This window comes from Diadema setosum, chromosome 3 (genome assembly GCF_964275005.1).
Source record: "Diadema setosum chromosome 3, eeDiaSeto1, whole genome shotgun sequence".
In the NCBI taxonomy this organism is placed as follows: domain Eukaryota; kingdom Metazoa; phylum Echinodermata; class Echinoidea; order Diadematoida; family Diadematidae; genus Diadema; species Diadema setosum.
Window position 1 is genome coordinate 12075410 of NC_092687.1, and position 18075 is coordinate 12093484.

Sequence of the window (18075 nt, forward strand, 5' to 3'; positions counted from 1 at the left end):
TTTTTAGGCTCTTTCAGATTATAAGAAGCACATGAGAATAAACACATTGATAAAAAAGAAACAAAACGTTAGCAAAAGAAGAAGAAGATGAAGAAGAAAAGACATGTGAAATTATTGATATTTCATATTTTTCTGTTAATTATTAAAGAACACATTCTTCAAAATTACTTTATTACTTGAAAATTCTGAACTAAGTCAATATCATATCTTTGTTTTCTGCATCCTTTTTTTTTTAAGCAAAAACAATTTAAATATGAAAGTAAGTTCGTTTTTGTGAGAGATTTCTGAAGCTTGGTTATCAGCAAATGAGTCAAAACAACTAGAAAAGCATTTAGAGAGAGATAGGATACAGCTGCGCTTATTTTTAACAGAAGAAATAATGTCAATAATTTCATACCTATTCGTTGGAATTTAAAAAAAAAGAGAGAGAGAATTAGGGTTACATTGACCTAAAAATTCTGTAAAATGTTGTTCTGTGGCCGGGGTGGTTATCAGCCATTTCAAACCTTAACATTTTAAATATTGAGTATATTTGCCTGTTTATTCATGTTTGAACATGGAATGAACTTTCGCCTTTGAATGATTTAATTTCAGTTCAGCTTTTTCCAGATTTAAAATTGAAAGTACCAACAGAGGTTTAAACACAACAGCATGAGGGATATCACAATCACGGATAAACAAAATAAAAATCATTGGAATCTTTACATGTCAATGCCTGAATTAGCGATTTCGTTGATTGAATTGTATACTAATTACTCTTCAAAAGAATTCTTATCTTTACGATTAAAAGAGGGAAGGCGTGGGATACTTTCAATTTTCTTTTTTTTTTTCCAGGAACTGGATTTCATACATGTACTTGTTGATATATAACGGAGTTCTGTGACGTATCTATGGAAAGGTACATGTTAGGCGTTATTTTGTTGCGTGTTATAAAAATGTACGTCTGCTGTTCATCTAAACACCATTATCAAACAGAACAGGTTTATAAATTTCAAGTGTACATAATATTGCATGCATGAACTTTGTAATTTACGTAGAAGAACATTAAGTATAGCTGAAACTAAAAAAAAAAAAAGAGGTTAGGAATGTGATCTTATTTTCTTCACTTCTCATTTTGTAATTTGTGAAATATCGTGCGTAGAGATTATATCAAAATAAACTTAAACATCTCTGAAAACAACCCGAATATTTAAATTTGTCCTTTCTACTAGACTTCGTTACGACAGAGGCTGTGAAACAGACACAGGTATTTCTGCTCACAATTAACGTATTTTGTAGCAGCTGAGAAACAAAACATACTGAAGAAATGAAAGATGGAAAACCTACAGTAACATCAATCAGTATCATGTCTGCAGGATTTAATACAAACATCATTCAAATCCTATGAAATATGATTAATATGAGGAACCTATACTAGAAAGTAAAGATTTTATAAACTATAGGTCCTTAGATGAAAATACTGGTCATATTGAACAGACAACCTAATAACGAAAATTATTAAAGGAAGGAGTGGGACGTGAAAGAAAAGAGAGCAACAAATCTAAAATTGCTTATTCTTTCCCGTTTTGGAACTCATCGCTTATGATTATTGACAACTAGAATAAGTACTACATTTAAGATAATCTTCATTTTCCTTTATTTAGGATTTGGAGAGTATAATTTGGACTCATTCACGAGAGCAAAACAAGTTGGTGCAGTGTCCTTCTGGTGCTCCTTTGGGGAATGCCAACTGCGATGTAATAAATATATATATATATATAAAAAAACACAGATTTGCAAGTCTCGCAAGGTTATTGTCTTCGTATTCAAAACACTCTTCAATCCGTTAACAAGGTTGTAGGGCGTGGCTTATCCAGGTATACGTCCTCAAACATAGAAATGTGTTTGTGAGTGTGTGTGTGTGTGTGTGTTGTGTGTGTGTTGTGTGTTGTGTGTGTGTGCGAGTTTGTGTGTGTCTCTGTGAGTGTGTGTTTTGTGGTGTGTTTTCCCACTCGTTGAGTGAATTTTCTATTGTGTTTGATTAAGTTTTAATTAGGTCAAACGTTTTAGCCTTGGAAATGCATTCTTTGTCTATCAATAAAGCTCTATGATCTATCTACGACGCGATTCATTGCTTACGTGAATGTAGTCTTGCTTCTAGACCCTCCACTCGTACTATTTCGTTGTAAGTTCTAATTAGGTCAAACGTTTTAGCCTTGGAAAGGCATTTTTTGTCTCTCAATAAAGCTCTATAATCTATCTACGACGCGATTCATTGCTTACTTGCATGTAGTCTTGCTTCTAGACCCTCCACTCGTACTATTTCGTTGTACATGATATTGACGCCCTCAACGTCAAAGACTGAAGCAGGAGTAAGTGATCGTTTTGTTGTTTTGTTTTTTTCTTTCCTGTCTTGCAAAGGCCACGACTTCGTGGCCGGGAAGGGCGCATTTCTTAAAAGGAGTCCATTCGGCGAAGGGTCCGGAAACAGGTTAAACGTGAACGATCATGTGATTGCACTTTGTGTGACAGGTGTTTGTTGAAAACTGGCGGGCAAAGGGGTGTCCAGGGGTCTAGGGCAATTACCTCTCGGGCAATTAACCCGGACCCTTTCCCTGACCCTAACCTTATATATTCCCTATTCTGAATCTGACCCTAATCCTATACTAACCCAACTCTATACCGTTAATCATTATCTTTACTCTGTACCCTAAACCCTAACCTTAATCTTTACGTTAACCCTATAAAGCCCAAGGGGAGGGGGACACATTGTGCCCCTACCAGATTTTCGTTTGCCACTCCTTCGCCCTTCGATTTCAACCAAATTAGGTGACTTTCCTAAAATCTAATTGCAAACATTTTGATATATAATCTAACTATATTTGATGTTGCTGGTTGCCATGGCAACCATAAACTAACAACCATGTCAGTCAGATATTGCATCTTTTTTTTTTCTGTTCCCATTTCTTTCAACAGCATTAAAGTGTATGAAATGGGTGTTTCTTGGCTGAAATTTGTTGAAGGAGCAAAATTTGAAGTAATTACAAAGGCATAAAACAATAGATATAATAGAGATAATTGAAAACAATAAGATTTTTTTAAGGTTGCCCTTTTATTTTGAGTTACTTTGATTCCTTCACCCAAGTTACGCCTCTAATATCATTAGTTTATCATATCATCAATTTGCAATCTCAAAATTCCAGTATTATGCAAAATATGAAATGACATAACTATACATCTACCCATCCCAAACATTTCATCCCTGGTCTCATAATGTATTATTATGTTGATATGAATAGCGCCCCCATGTGGTGACATTTAGAAATTTCAACCATAACAAATAATAAAATTCTACTTGCTCATCATTTCAGGCAAATATGAAAATGATTGGCATATAAAAAGACATATAAAGTGGGGATAAAGAAATTATACAGAAAAATCATGTTTTTAGCATATTCCCTGTGTATTTCTTTATATTTTGGTGAATAGCGCCCTCCATGGGTAACCTTTTGAAAATTCAAATGTACGGTCATGTAGAGTATCAGATACTCTACCCACGTGCCAAATATGACGATGATACATCAAATAATTAAAATAAAAAGTTATATAGGAGGGCACAATGTGCCCCCCCCCCCCCACCAGGGCCTGCGAGGGGTCAAAATAGCTTGAGCTTAATAGGGTTAACTTCATCACTAACCAGTACTTTAGCTGGTTCCTCTGATACGGTCCAGAGTAGACTTCTGCAGATAGGCCTTTGATACTATTAAGAGGGAACCCACACCCAAAGAGCAATGGGGATTGAGTGAAAGCAGCATCACCTGCCAGAGTAGAACACATTACTGAAAGTCTGACGAAAATCGGAAAATCGATGCAAACGTTACGAATTTTTAACGTTTTAGTGTTGGAACAGCTTGATGATTAAACTACTAGACACTACTAGGTTATAACGCATGAGTGGACAACAATATAAAGAAAATATAAAGTGAATTCCACATGAATTCACTTTTCTAGCATAATGAAAGAGCACTTGACTAATCGCTTTCAGAAGGTGGGTGGAATGATTGGTACGCTTAACATTTTGTCAGTATCAATTTGATGGAATTTGTAATTTTCATGAGAGTTGAATTTTTGGTTGTATTGTTGGTTATGTGCGCTGTCAATGTGAGTGGTGACAGTTTATGGAAAGTGCTTCTAATAAGCGCTGCAACATCCTTTCCTCGGTCTTTCTTCCCATCTCCCAGGCTCCCCCCCCCCCTCTCTCTCTCTCTCTCTCTCTCTCTCTCTTTATACATGCTTTCATGCTTTCAATGCAAGAAGTTTAGCACTTTAATAGTGATAATATTACAGATGAATAAAATGATATCGGTAAAGCCATCAACGTATTATTAATAGAGCATAATGAGGGTGGCAGGTACAGTTCTCTTGGCTGGACCAATTCAGGGGTCGATGCCTCGTCAACACCTTAAATATAGGTAAATGATACGATTCGTTCACAGATGACTGATTTTCTCATTAACTGAATTCAAATTAATGGAATCCGTTGTCAGGCCAACTAAACAACAGCACTTATCCGGAAAGGCATTACTCGTGCTCCTGCATGGCTCACGTATTTGCGTGTGGTTCCGCTTCGTTTCATTCAATCTTAAGGTGCGATCACACATCGCCGGTTTAGATGGCGGTTCATGGCGGTTCTCAAACCGTGTCCCAATGATGGCGGAAAGCAATTTGACTACGTTCTCAACACGTTTTGAACACGGAGCAAACGCGGATTGACGCGGTAATAACACGTATCGTCCCGGAAGGTGGAGGAGTCCATACCAAGCCCATGTAGTTGGATGCAATCAGAGCCCTTTCACTTGTCCTCAATGGGTTTCAACGATGAGCGTTTTGCTTTGTTAGGTAAAGACAATTTTAAAGAAATTATGAAACGTTGTAACCACCTGTGTTTTACAGATTGATATAAGTGATGCAACAACCAATTACCTTCAAGTTTCAATGTGACTTTTCTCTTTCTCTTTTAATTCTTAAAATATCCGTATTAACTCTCATTAAAAAGACATACCTATCAAAGCAGAATCCAAAATAGTTTCCGAAGTTTCCTGTTCATTTGTAGGTTTATTTATCAAGTGATGTACAAGTACTTGCTTGTTTCAACATCTCTCTCGTTTTTATTCTTTCTTAATTAAGTTTTCACATAATTATTTTGCGTGTTGAATTTAAGATCTTGTTGCTTGTTTATCCATGTTTTCACAAAATTGCTCCTTCTTATCTTTCAGAGCTTCTTGTGAAATATGAGCCTAGGAGAGTTCCTAAATCGTAAGGGGAATTTGTATGTGATACCCTCGATCCATTACGACAAACTACTATAGATGGCAAACGTGGTTTATGCCGCCCCAGAACTGTGGAACAGCATCCCAAGTGATAGAACATGCAAATTCCATCAATAAGTCCAAAATGTTTTTAAATACTTAACTGTTAAAATAGTAACATATTGATTATAGATGATGATTTATGCAACATGTTACTGTTTCTGAAATTACCTTTTCCTATTTATCTTTTTGTTCCCCCTCTAAAGCGCATAGAGACCTTGCCAAAGGTAATATGCGCTATATCAAAGACCGGTAATGATGATGATATAATAATGATATTTTTAACAGCAGTCAATAAAAAAGACATATTATGTTCATTACAGGTTCATGTAACATAATAATGGTGTTTTTTCAAGTTTCAACATTGCTTTTCCCTCTACTCTCTTAAGTTTCACTATATCTGTATCAACATGTCTTACAAAAATGGCATACATAATCACGAAAGCAGAACCTAACATATTTACATAAGTCTTCTGTGTGTAACACGTTGCTGGCCATCTTAAAAGCTGTTAAGCTTTGATAAAATTATGAACTTACCTTTTAATGTAAATGATGTACTATTCAACATACCTAACAACTTTTTGAACATTAAACTTTATTTGTTACTGTATATGTGTTAAAGAAGTGAGGAAACTGTAGCATTCAATATATCTGCCCGATCTTGCATTATGGGTTCATCTTTGCGTTTATCTCCATTTTTTACTGTTCCGCCACGAAGTGTCGCCGGAGCCATTATTCTCTTTAAAGTTCATTGTTTCTTTTCGCTTGAAAATCATGGCGGTGTTAACACGGTATTATCACGGATCCTGCGGTGCAAACACGGAGGATGCCGTTCTTAACACGATGAACGGCGATGTGAACACGGTCCATTTCAAACCGCCAAATCCGCCACGAAAAATTAAACATGTTTAATTTTTCTGGCGGTTCCCCGCGGTTCCCCGCGGTTCTCGGGGTTCATGGCGGATGGGTGACGGATGACCACGGTTTGTGTACGGTGTAAACACGGTCTTTGGCGGAGCACGGCGATTTGCTGAACCGCCATGAACCGCCATCTAAACCGGCGATGTGTGATTGCACCTTTAAGGGCTTTTTACACTTGTAAATTTTTGCTTAGCCAAGGACAAACGGTGGGGCTAAGGGGGGGGGGGGACTATCCTTAGCCCAATCCTTGCCAAAGTGGGCTAGCCCCACCGATAGTACGGTGCTATCTGGCCCTGCAAAATAGCAGCGGTTAGCACCGCAATTGCGATGCTAGCACCGCAATTGCGGTGCCAAGCAAGTGAGTGTAAACAGAACGAATCCTTGGCTCAGCGACGGAGACGAAGTCCGACCCTCACGGACCAATCAGAAACGAGGTAATCAAGTGCTGCCGGTGCGTGCGTGTACGTGTACAGTACACAGCGTAATTATGAATATTCATGTGGTTTGGAAAGTCCGGGGCTATTAAGGAATACGTGTGTAAAAAGGTCAGTTTTCTCCTTAGCCCCGGACAAGAGATAGTACGGGACTAATTGGCGAGTGTAAAAAGCTGAAAAAAACGGTACGGGACTAACGATAGTCCTGGGTCAGAGAAAGTCCGGGCTTGAGAAACACAAGTGTAAAAAGCCCTTTACTTTCGTCACCACCACCACCACTGCAACAACAACAACAACAAGGTCGTTTGTTATCATATAAATGTGATTGTGCACTACAAAACAAGAAAGTCGCACCCCTTAATTTTACGTGAGGACTCAAAAAAAGGTAACATTTAATCTCGAGTTTTTCACATTTTTTGAAGGAACTATCCTTCTTCTACATCATTCTTAAGTTTGGGATCTTAACATGAACGGGGAAGTGTGTTTTTAGGAGTTTCACTGCAACCCCCTACCCTAACCCCCCCCCCCCCCCTTTTTTTTTGGGGGGGGGGGGGTAAGAATGATCAGGTATATCTGAGAGGCTGTTTTTCATTTCTTGAAATCCCTTGCACACTCGTTTCTTTTAAGTCTGATAACATTTAAAAGGATGGCGCTAATACTGTGAAAGTTGGCATTTATTATGGACAGAATATGTGTATAGGACATGCTCAATTTCAGCTTAATCTGATAATGCCTTCATTGTTTTCGCTTCGGTGGTTTACATCCTGTGTTTTGTCCCTTTCATCGTACTGCTAGCAAGGCCTGGCAAAGATCGCTTGAATAGAGTGTACTTCAGAGCCTCTTTTCTCAGTTCACACTTTTCCAGAGTGTGTGCTTTCTTCTCAGTATTTAGATAGGCTAGGGGAGTCCATTTGAATTGAGTTATACATCATTTTTAAAGCTTAAAATCTGCGCTTTCAGAATCTGCCCTTAACAAAAAATTCATGTCTGGCGACTTTTTGTTTTGTGATGCAGGGTCACAAATATTCATTTTCCATGAAGAGGTAAACCTTTCTAAGTTTGTATACTTAACAACTCCACATAAAAGAAATAAAATGCCCAAGGTTGCCTTGGTGGCAACCAAGGCGAATTTACTTCGATATACTTCTAGAACGCGAATCAACAACAACACCAACAGAAAAACAAACTTGTATTTTTAAGGGTCTGACAAATTTCTATCAGAATAATACGAGATACACGTGTTCAATTTTCAAAATACAAAAGCTGGCCTCGTTTAGAAGGGGGTCAATTACCCTCCCACGCGCTCCAATTCCGCCTTAGTAGACCTAGTACCCAGTGACAATGGCCGCAACAAGTGCTGAGATTCCGCGATTCACCTATTCACATTTCCCTGAACAGGCTTTATATCCTTTCTTTTGATTTTGATAAACAACAAAATATCACAATTGTTTCATCAATAGTGTCATGTATATAATCATGCATTAGTGGGAAAATGATCAAAGAGCAAACGAGACCTCAGGATTACCAGCCCGGTGCTCTAGCGACTAAGATGTAGAAAGTCCCAGTACAGTGCTCGTCTTAATTCTCAATGCTCGAATGATCAGAAGCTGTTAGTAGTTTGTATGTTTACACAATAAACCTGTTGGTGTAATAAATCCTCCGTTTTGTATTCCTTGAACTTGTATCGACAACAAAAATTGGATATTGACTATGAAATTTTAGCTAAATTGAGTTGAAATTTGGGGAAAAGGTCTGCACCTATCGGTGAATTTCAGGTCTAAAAATGAAAAATTCATAATCATGTGGGAGAAGTAACACCCCCTCCTACAGTATCCCCAGGATCAGTCTCTCCGTTCCCTCGCACAATACATATTTCAGAGTTTCGCCACCACTTCCCTTTCGCCACGTCATTAAAACGGATCGACGCACGGCAGACGATTGCAATTATCAGAACACAAATTAATTGGACCCTAAGTGTCAATTGCTTTCATGTTTTTGATAAGAGAAGGAAAAATATGAGAAATGCATTTACGCCAGGGCATGCGAAGTATACTTCCTATCATGTCTTTTCCATTTCTCTGTCTTTCATGCCGTTCCTTCCTGCAGTCAAAGTGACTTAGGTAAATCATTCTAATTGCTTGTAAATAATATTGTGATTTTTTTTTTTATTCAAGAAAACATAAAAAAGATCCGTCAAAAACTCCATGTATGAAAATATTGATATTATGACGTCACTCGAAACGACCTGATTGTTAATGAGGGCTTGGATTTTATTATTTCGCCTTGCGTCCCCCCCCCCCCCACACACATTTTACATAAGACTGCCACCAAAGGGAAGTCCTGTTCCTGTTTTTGTTTTATGTTTAATTGCCTAAGAGACATTGGGCATGATATTAATGATAAGAATAAATCTATATATGATCTATTGACATCCTTGCAGGCATATTGTGGAAGTGTAATCTAGATCAGTATATTGCTACCTTTACTCTAACAGTAATCTTACAGGGACCTTTCAATACGAAAAGAAAAAAAAAGTCGAAAAATGCACCAAATTTTAATCGCACCATTTACAACACAAAAATCAAAAAATGTTGTCATCGTCGTAGGGCAGAAAACCTCTCATATATCATTCCCTCACTACTATCAGAACCACAATGTACTTAAATGCTGAAGTCAGGTCTGTTCGGTTCGTCATTAATCTCCAGTAACTACCTAACAATAACTACGCCGAAATAACATGAAATTAAGTGTTTCTTACTCTTTGTAAAAGTGCACGCTATGATTTCCTATCACTACTTCAAAAGAAAGGCAGATAACCAATCCTGCATTTTTGTCGACCAAGTAGATTCGTCTTGTCCTTTTTCTTCCTCGCCATCTTTTCACGTGTGAAATGCGCGAAGCGTGGTCACGAAGAAAGGAGGTCTTCTGCATCAGGCGAGTACATAATAAATGTCCGATAACCGGTAAATAGTTCAAATGATGAAGTTTAAAAGACATAAATTATTCCTTGAATAGAGTTAGTAGACGTTGGGGCATATAGGAAGTGTCACTTTTTATGTATGGTAAATAATAATATATCAAAGGGAACTATGATTTCACCAATGTTCTTCTGCATAGTCAGCCGTCTTTCCGGCAAGAAGCAGCAGACCATAGCGCAGAACTGAATTGCAGCCACTGACCACAGTGATTGTAGCTCTCGCTACAGAGGGCGACATGCGTCAAAGGACATCAACACCATACAACATCGAGTAGCAGGAGCCTGAAGAAGTATTAAAAGCCAGTACGGGATGGGTCATCACGATTGTGTCCGTCGATACAAACGACTATTCTATTTGCTAAGTTTCTTGTGTCACTTTTACCGAGCGTTATAACTGTGTGGCCTGTGAAGCACTAAATGTTATTAGAGCCCCACCATACCTTTGTAGACTCGTGACGTGACGTCACATTATTATATCCTACAATTCATGTCTTAACGAATCAGTTACACCTACCCAAGCCCGTAACAGATAACAAAAAAAAAAGTTCTTTTTCATACTCCACCAGTAAAACGTTAAATTCATTACCAATTTCCGCTCAACCATAATCTTTGTTGTTGCTCTTTTTTTTTTAATCTGTTTAGAGCTTGGGTAGGTGTTAAGCCGTTTTTCATCAAGTAAACTTTAATTCCTCTCAGAATTTTGAGCTCTTTAATATCATTCATACAAGTGGTTTTTGTATTTGCCTCGCAAAAAAAAAAACCCCAAAGAATCATATGTGACCGGCGACAACGGTTTCAGGCAAAAGTCGGGAATTTTGAAAATTCATTTTTTCACTGAATCACATTGCCCATTTCCTAAGCTTTGCATTGATATAAAATACTTGTATTCTCCGGCACCATAAGTGGGCATAGAAAGAGAAATAAAATGCACTTTTTAAGTTGTTAGCCTGACAAAATTGCGAGAAAACAGGCTTTGAAGATTCACCTCTTTCTCAAAGACAATGTCCGAGCGGCGATGCGAGGGGAGAATCACCCATCCGTACGATGGTGCCAATCGATGTTAAGACCCGCCTCTAGCAACCACATCGCCTTCTGATTGGCTCACTGAGAGAGTCAAATTTCCCGGGCACCTTCCTCGGAGCTCAGCGTATGGAGCCGAAAAACAATGCGTTTCGCTCGGGTTTCTTTACCAGTACGTCTTTCAAGATGCATGGCGAATACGATATATTTACACGTATGGTGTACATGTACAGGTACATTTGTATGGTGCACGCATTACGCAATGGCATCCACACGCCATGACTGTGTGCATGTAACAAGAGCGGTGGCGAATCCACACATTTACAAATCGTGTTTTCATTGTGGTTGTTTTGTGGTTTGTTTTGCTTTTACAAGACATGCATATGTTGCTTTGTTCTGTGGTGCTAATTGAATTAAAACAAACAAACAAACACGTCCCGTTAGTTTTGGTGCGATCTTGACGTGTAGTATTTGTATAGGTGACCGCGGCTCCTTTCCTCTCATCTACCTTCCATTGAGTCAGTCTGCTGTCATAATTTTTACTACAAGTAGAAGTTGACAAATTTGAGAATAATTAGTTTTCTTTTCACACGATTATGTCATGCTACATGATTTTTGTTTTCACTTCCGTTGTCGAACAATGCGGTAGAATAGCTTGGATAGAAAGCCAAACGAGGAGCACGCACTACAGAGCGAGCGTACACTGTATGTAAACCACTATAGCAAGAACAATGGAGCATGTAATCGTGCACGCGTGGACAAAGCATTCCCCAAACGCTGCAACTGGTGTCTCCGAAAGCCGAATTATGTAAATGTACGCGACGCACCAGCCAATCGCATGCGAGACCCTGCGCCGTAGCAACACTGGGGATATTGGCGCGGCGTTCGAAAGAAGCTCGAAACTGACGAGTGCGATCCAACATAGGGTGTTTAAAATTCCATTTTCGATAGGAAAAACTTAGTCTTATGCTATGAAATTTAGTGTAGATGTAGAAAAGATATCAAAGATTCGATTTCTGCAAAAAACCTAAATCGACCAAAATAATGGTCAAAATCTTTGTACCCCGCCTAGGAGGGAACTTGCTCTTGCGACTTTTGCCTGAAACCGTTGTCGCGGGTCACATATAAGATTTGACTGCCGTCTCAACCTCAATAATCATCCATTTGATAATTGACCTTGGATGTCTTTAATTATACCTCACACATCTATCATACTCGAACCAACGACTTTAAAAGGGGCACATCAGACGATTTTCATAATTTCACATAAACAGCTTCATGTATCTATCCTATCATTTTCGTGGAATTTATTATGGTCCTTGGGCAGAGAAACCAATACTATGGAAATCTTAGACAACTTATCCTGAACAGTGTTGACGACAAAGAAGCTTCATAGTCATGTAGCAGTGTAATTTTATTACAATACCGCTTGCTGCACATATGTAGAATCTATGAATGCCTTCTTCTTTTGTTCTGCTTCCTTGAGCCCCAACTCATCCCTTTGTTATGGAATGACTGCTATGTCATCAACCCTGGTCATTGCATTTCGTTATAGGTTTTGAAAACATTCACATTTCTCATTACAATCACTATAAATTCTGAAACTCGGTACGCAGTATGACTAATTCGTAGTTGTTCAAATGTACAGTTCTGAAAATCATGCGGAGGTCTCACTTAAAGTCACTCAGCTATGAATGATGAGAGAGTGGTGACGCAGTCAGTGTCCTGCCTTGAGGCATATCTACTGCGGGCAAGATCGAGAACTCGAGCCTCAAACCTCATCATTGATCTTGCACTCACGATCCCATACACTTCGCCGCAACAACACTACACCACCACCAGCCCGGCGGAGGAGAGTGTCGGCAGATTCGGGATGCCCACGTCACTAGCTATAATAAGAAAAGTGAAAAGCAAAACACTGAAACTGAGATTGTAGAGAAAGGGGCTCTTAAGACCTTTTGCAGTCATGCGTTCACTCACAGCAGGGCACCAATACATGAAAGATGTTAGCTCTGAAAAGTTGTCAGTCTCTGACAGCTTCAGTAAAATCCTTGGTTTTGATTGGCTGAGAAGCTCTTGTGTCTGACTATTACCATGGGTGTTGTCAGAAACTGTCAACTTGTCGGGCTGACAACTTTCATGAAAAGGCGCCAGCGTCTTCAATCTTTTTTTTTTTTTTTTTTTTCTGCATGCTTCAGAGCAGTGTACTACGGATCATTCTTTCTAGACAACCTTTTGTCTTTTTTTCTATGTGTGAGAGAGAAGATTCGGGGGAAAAATATTCTGACACAATTGTTTTTATAGTTTAAAAGGTCACTAATTTTGCGTGATTGCTTGTTTGTTTTTTTTTTAACACTACGGGAATAAGTAATTTTTCAGAAGGCCTACTATATTGTACTCCCTGTCCATTAGTTGGAGGTAGAGATTGGAGACATGAATGTTTAATGTGTTCGATGGTGACAAATTTTTGCTGGGTTCCCTGTCCCTCGGAACGAACTTAATCTCCCAAAGTCTGTCAAGGTTAAAAATGTATGTGAATGTAAAAAAAAATTGCAAGTGGGAATGGGGTGGGGGTGGGGGGGTAGTGAAGGGTACGAGAATAATTATTTTCCGCTATGTTTATTCCTCTTCGGGTTCCAACTGGAAGAGTGCAATGCCCCGAGCATGATAGCAGCCTGGTGCAAGCGTGAAGATCGTTTGTGGTTTTGGACAGGCAACAGCTACAAAGTTGTTCCTATTTTTTTTTTTTTTTGGGGGGGGGGGGGGTGGGGGAGTGCGCATCACGTGACCACCGCTGAAAAGTACCCTAACATGCTTTGCTATACTTGGTAGCACATATGCCATTGAACAGCTTTGCCTTTTTGAGAGGAAGACGACGCTCCCTTTTATTCATTCACCTATTCACCTGGTTGGACGCAGCGTCACATCTTTAATCTCGAACAAGTTGGACGCAGCGTCACATCTTTAATCTCGAACAAAATACTGTGCAATTGCATGTGTGACCATTTTCTCCGAATGTGGATGCCATAGGGTGTCAGTTTTACAGCTGAATGTTTTCTCGCGTTCTTTTCATGATTTCTGCGTGTGTGTAGTCCTCTCCGAAACGAACTAAGAAAGAAAGAAACAAAGAAATAAACAAACACCTTTGCGGCGAAAGGAAAAAAAAGTGCCTTGGACTTGGGTAGCCCTTTAAAACCAATTGACTGACACATCGTCCTGGACACTTGTGACCAGAAATCTTCAGGTGGAGATACAAAATGTTTAAGGTACGTATTATGTTTACCCTATACCAGTTGTATCAGTTGCGATTAAATATTCATTAATGCAATTATTATTATTATCATTATTAGTATTATTATTATCATTATTAGTATTATTATTATCATCATTATTATTATTATCATCATTATCATTATTGTTATTATTATTATCATTATTATTATTATTATTATTATTATTATTATTATTATTATTATCATTGTTATCATTATGATTAAACCAATCGTATAGATGTAGTGATTTGACGCCATGAAACTTTTAAACGTACAAATGCAATTTCTGATACTACCTATCGGGATTTCGGAACCCACATTACATTTTTCAACTGTTGTTCTACTGTTTGTGTGTGTTAGCGTGTATGAGTGTGTTTGTGTGTGAGCATGATTTTATCTTATTCATTTTTTAGCTTTTTATTCAGTTTATGGCAAGTTTTGGGAAATGCTCAAAGGAGCGTAAGAGAGTTTATGGAATGAAGCGGATATTGATTAATTTGATCAAGTTGGTCAATACGTTTTTTTTTTCTTTAAGAATTATGTTTACTTTTATATATATATATATATATATATATGTATATAGCGTGTGCCCTGGCAAAAAAAGCTATTTTTGTTGGCTTTTTAAGTGATTCTGCAGCACATTTTTGTTGTGTGTGAGTGTGTGTGTGTGTGTGTGTGTGTAATAAGGCGGATATGGATTGTCTTGATTAGGTATATCAAGGTAGCTTTTTCTGAGAGTTGTGCAGAATTTCTTTCATTTCTCTTATATAAACATGCTATGATTTGAAAAAAAAAAGATTGTACTTTTTATTGGAAAAAATGATTTAGCAGCACAAGCAAGAAGAATACGGTAATTGTGTTGTTGCTCTTGTTGTTTATGGTAATTTCATTGTCAGCATTGACCTGACAGTGAATGAAACTCAAATAAAGAATATCATAAAATAAAGTATGTAATGGTGTGTGTGTGTGTGTGTGTGTGTGGGTGGTTGTGTGCATGTGTATTATATGTTTGCGTGATTGTGTACGTGTGATTGTGTATTATATGTTTGCGTGATTGTGTACGTGTGATTATGATTGTGTGTGTGCGTTATGTGTGGCGTGTGTTTTTCGAACAACGCTGACGTGGGAGCAGTTTTTTTTTTCTTAATCTCTTTCTTTGTGAAAGTTTGTTTCCAATCTTCATAATAACACAATGTGACCCAGTTGTGAATGAAGTACTTTTCGGCTAGGACCAATCGGTATCTATTGCATGAGTCCAGAGAATTATAGGCACTGTGTATCATTGTTCAAATATTGAGATATCCTTCATGAATAGATGTCATTTTAAATGTCTTCACTTTACTTTGCGCATGGTGTTACTGCTGTGTGACCGTGAGTCACAAAAGTAACAAAAAATCGCGCCCATTGACTTTACGTTAGGACTAAAAGAAGAAGAAGAGAAAGAAGAAGAAGAAGAAGAAGAAGGGTAAAACAGGTCAACCAAGTCAATCTTGAGTGTTTGTTTTTTTCTGAAAAATAAATTTTTCCCCATTATTATTAAGTTTGGGAATATTGAATAAATGGGAAAGTATGTATTTAGCAGCGTTTCTACAACTTTATTTATTTATTTATTTTTTTTTTTTTGTGGAGTAGTAAGATCAGGTCCGTCGTAGATGCCCCTTCTAATTTCTTGAAAATCCTTAGCACACTCTTCACTTTCATCTCTATTTACCTTTGAATGGGTAATGTTATCGCTTTGAAAGTTGGCATTATTCATGCTTACAATGGAATGTGTATATGGAGCATGATCAACTTCACCTGAATCTGATAATCCCTGTTTTATTGTCGCTCCCAGTGGTTAACATCATGTTTGTTTTTCGTGTGTTTGTTTTCTTTGTTTTTTTGTCACATTCATTACACAGCTTTCATTGTTTGGTAAAGATTCATAGACCCGGTCTGTACTTCTGAGCCTCTTTCTCAGTTCTCACTTCTCCATAGCGGTTGTTTTCTTTCCAATGTTTAGATAGGTTAGAAGAGTCCATATTAATTAAGTTATACATCATTTTAAAGCTTAGAGTCCGGTTTTTGAGAATCTGCCCTCAAGTAAAAAGAAAATCCATATTTTAGTTGGTTTTCACACATATTTTATCTTCTTTAATGTATAGACTTATGAACGAAGGTCAAGTCATGTTGAGATGGATAATTCATTCTTAAAGGCGATGATGCACTTGCTCAGATATTTCATTTGTCAATTGATAATGGCATATTCTTTGAGATGATGATATTGGCTAAAGTGACTCACCTTAAGCTGTTGCTTGAAACACATCACCATGTAGTCAACTGGCAAAATAAAACATAAAGACATGGTGAGTACTTACATACTGTGACCCTGCTTCACAAAACCGACAAAAAGTCGCCAAATGTGGATGTTTTGGTAGGGCATATTCTGAAAGAGCAGACGCTACGCTTAAAATGACGTATATCTCAATTCAAATCGACTCTCGTAACCTATCTACCTACTAGAAAGAAAGCTAAACAAAAAGTACGAACTGAAAAAAGAGGCTCAGAAGTTCAGGGTCTATTCAAGTGATTTAATCTTTACCCAGCCATACTAGCTGTGCAATAAGACAGGATGGAAACCACTGGATCAACAACAATGTCGAGATTATCCAATTCAGCTGAAATTGAGCATGCTTTACACATTGGCCCGAATTCACGAAGGTGGTGCAAATGAAATCCTGGTTTAAACCATGGACAAAAACCATGGAGCGCCAACAGTTGCCCGAAATATGTCGTTACGAAATTGGTCATTTCGTCGACAAAATGACCGTTTCGTTAACGAAATTATCATTCCGTGGACGAAAAATTCATTTAGTTACAATATGTTGTCATTTCGTTACAAAATAATAATACATTATTTCATCGATGAAATCACCGATTTCGTAACGAAATATTAAATGCGACACTTGGCGCTCCATGATTTGTATCCATGGATTAAGCCATAGTTTCATTTGTACCACCTTCGTGAATTCGGGCCCTTCTGTCCAAGATTAATACCAAGTTACAAAGCAATAGCGTCATCCTTTATAAAGTTTATGTATTTGAGAGTAAAGAGTGTGTATAAGGTTTTTAAGAAATGGAAATGTGACTCTATAAAGCACACATAATCACACTATTCTACCAACAAAAGAATTCAAGGAAAACCGTTAAAAGAAATCCTGTTCAATCTATGATCAAAAAATCTAACATTATATAGAAGACTGGCCCTTTTAGAAAATATTGAAAACTGAAGAAACCTATCACTTACACAAATAGTTTTTTGTCCTCACACAAAATCAGTGTTTGCGACTTTTTGCTGGTTTTGCGATGCACGATCTCAAATAGAATTTCAGATGAATTAGTAGAGTATGAATTTCTCAAAGGAATAATTTGTCAAAGGAACAACTTAGTTTTCCCACTAACATACTGTATATGTGACCCTGCATCAAAAAACCAACAAAAAGTCGCCAGACATGGATTTTTAGTTAAGAATAGATTTTGAAATAACAGACTCTAAGCTTTAAAATGATGTGTAACTAAATTCAAATGGACTCTCGTAACCTATAGGCCAACGGATTGAGGCTGAATTCAGGGGTCAACTGGCAACTATCGTATAACAAACAAATTTTGTATTTTTTTGAAAGTATATGTCTTAACAAACTTACCAGTAAAATTTACCCAGAATTTCTGCGTCGGAATATGCCCATGACGTCATCAACATGGCCACCCCCAAACCAGAAAAATGAATAGGAATTTAGAATATCTCAAGTGTTCATTATACAACTGACATTAATCATGAGATAAGTTGTCAGGGTATGTATTTCTTATTTCCTGCCTTTCTTCAAGCAAAATTGGGCCCATTTGTGACCCTTTAAAAAAAAATTTGAGCCCAAATTAGGTCATTTCTATGGCAACTTTATGCTGAAAACAATTTTTTTTTTCTCAAACAAAACATGCAACACCCTCTCAACGATAAACGCCATTTTAAATTCATATAAGTATGTAAATTTAATTGACTGGAGTTGAGACCTATCCTGTGAGAGACCATAGCTACTATGGTTACACTCAAACTTGCCTGTAGCCAT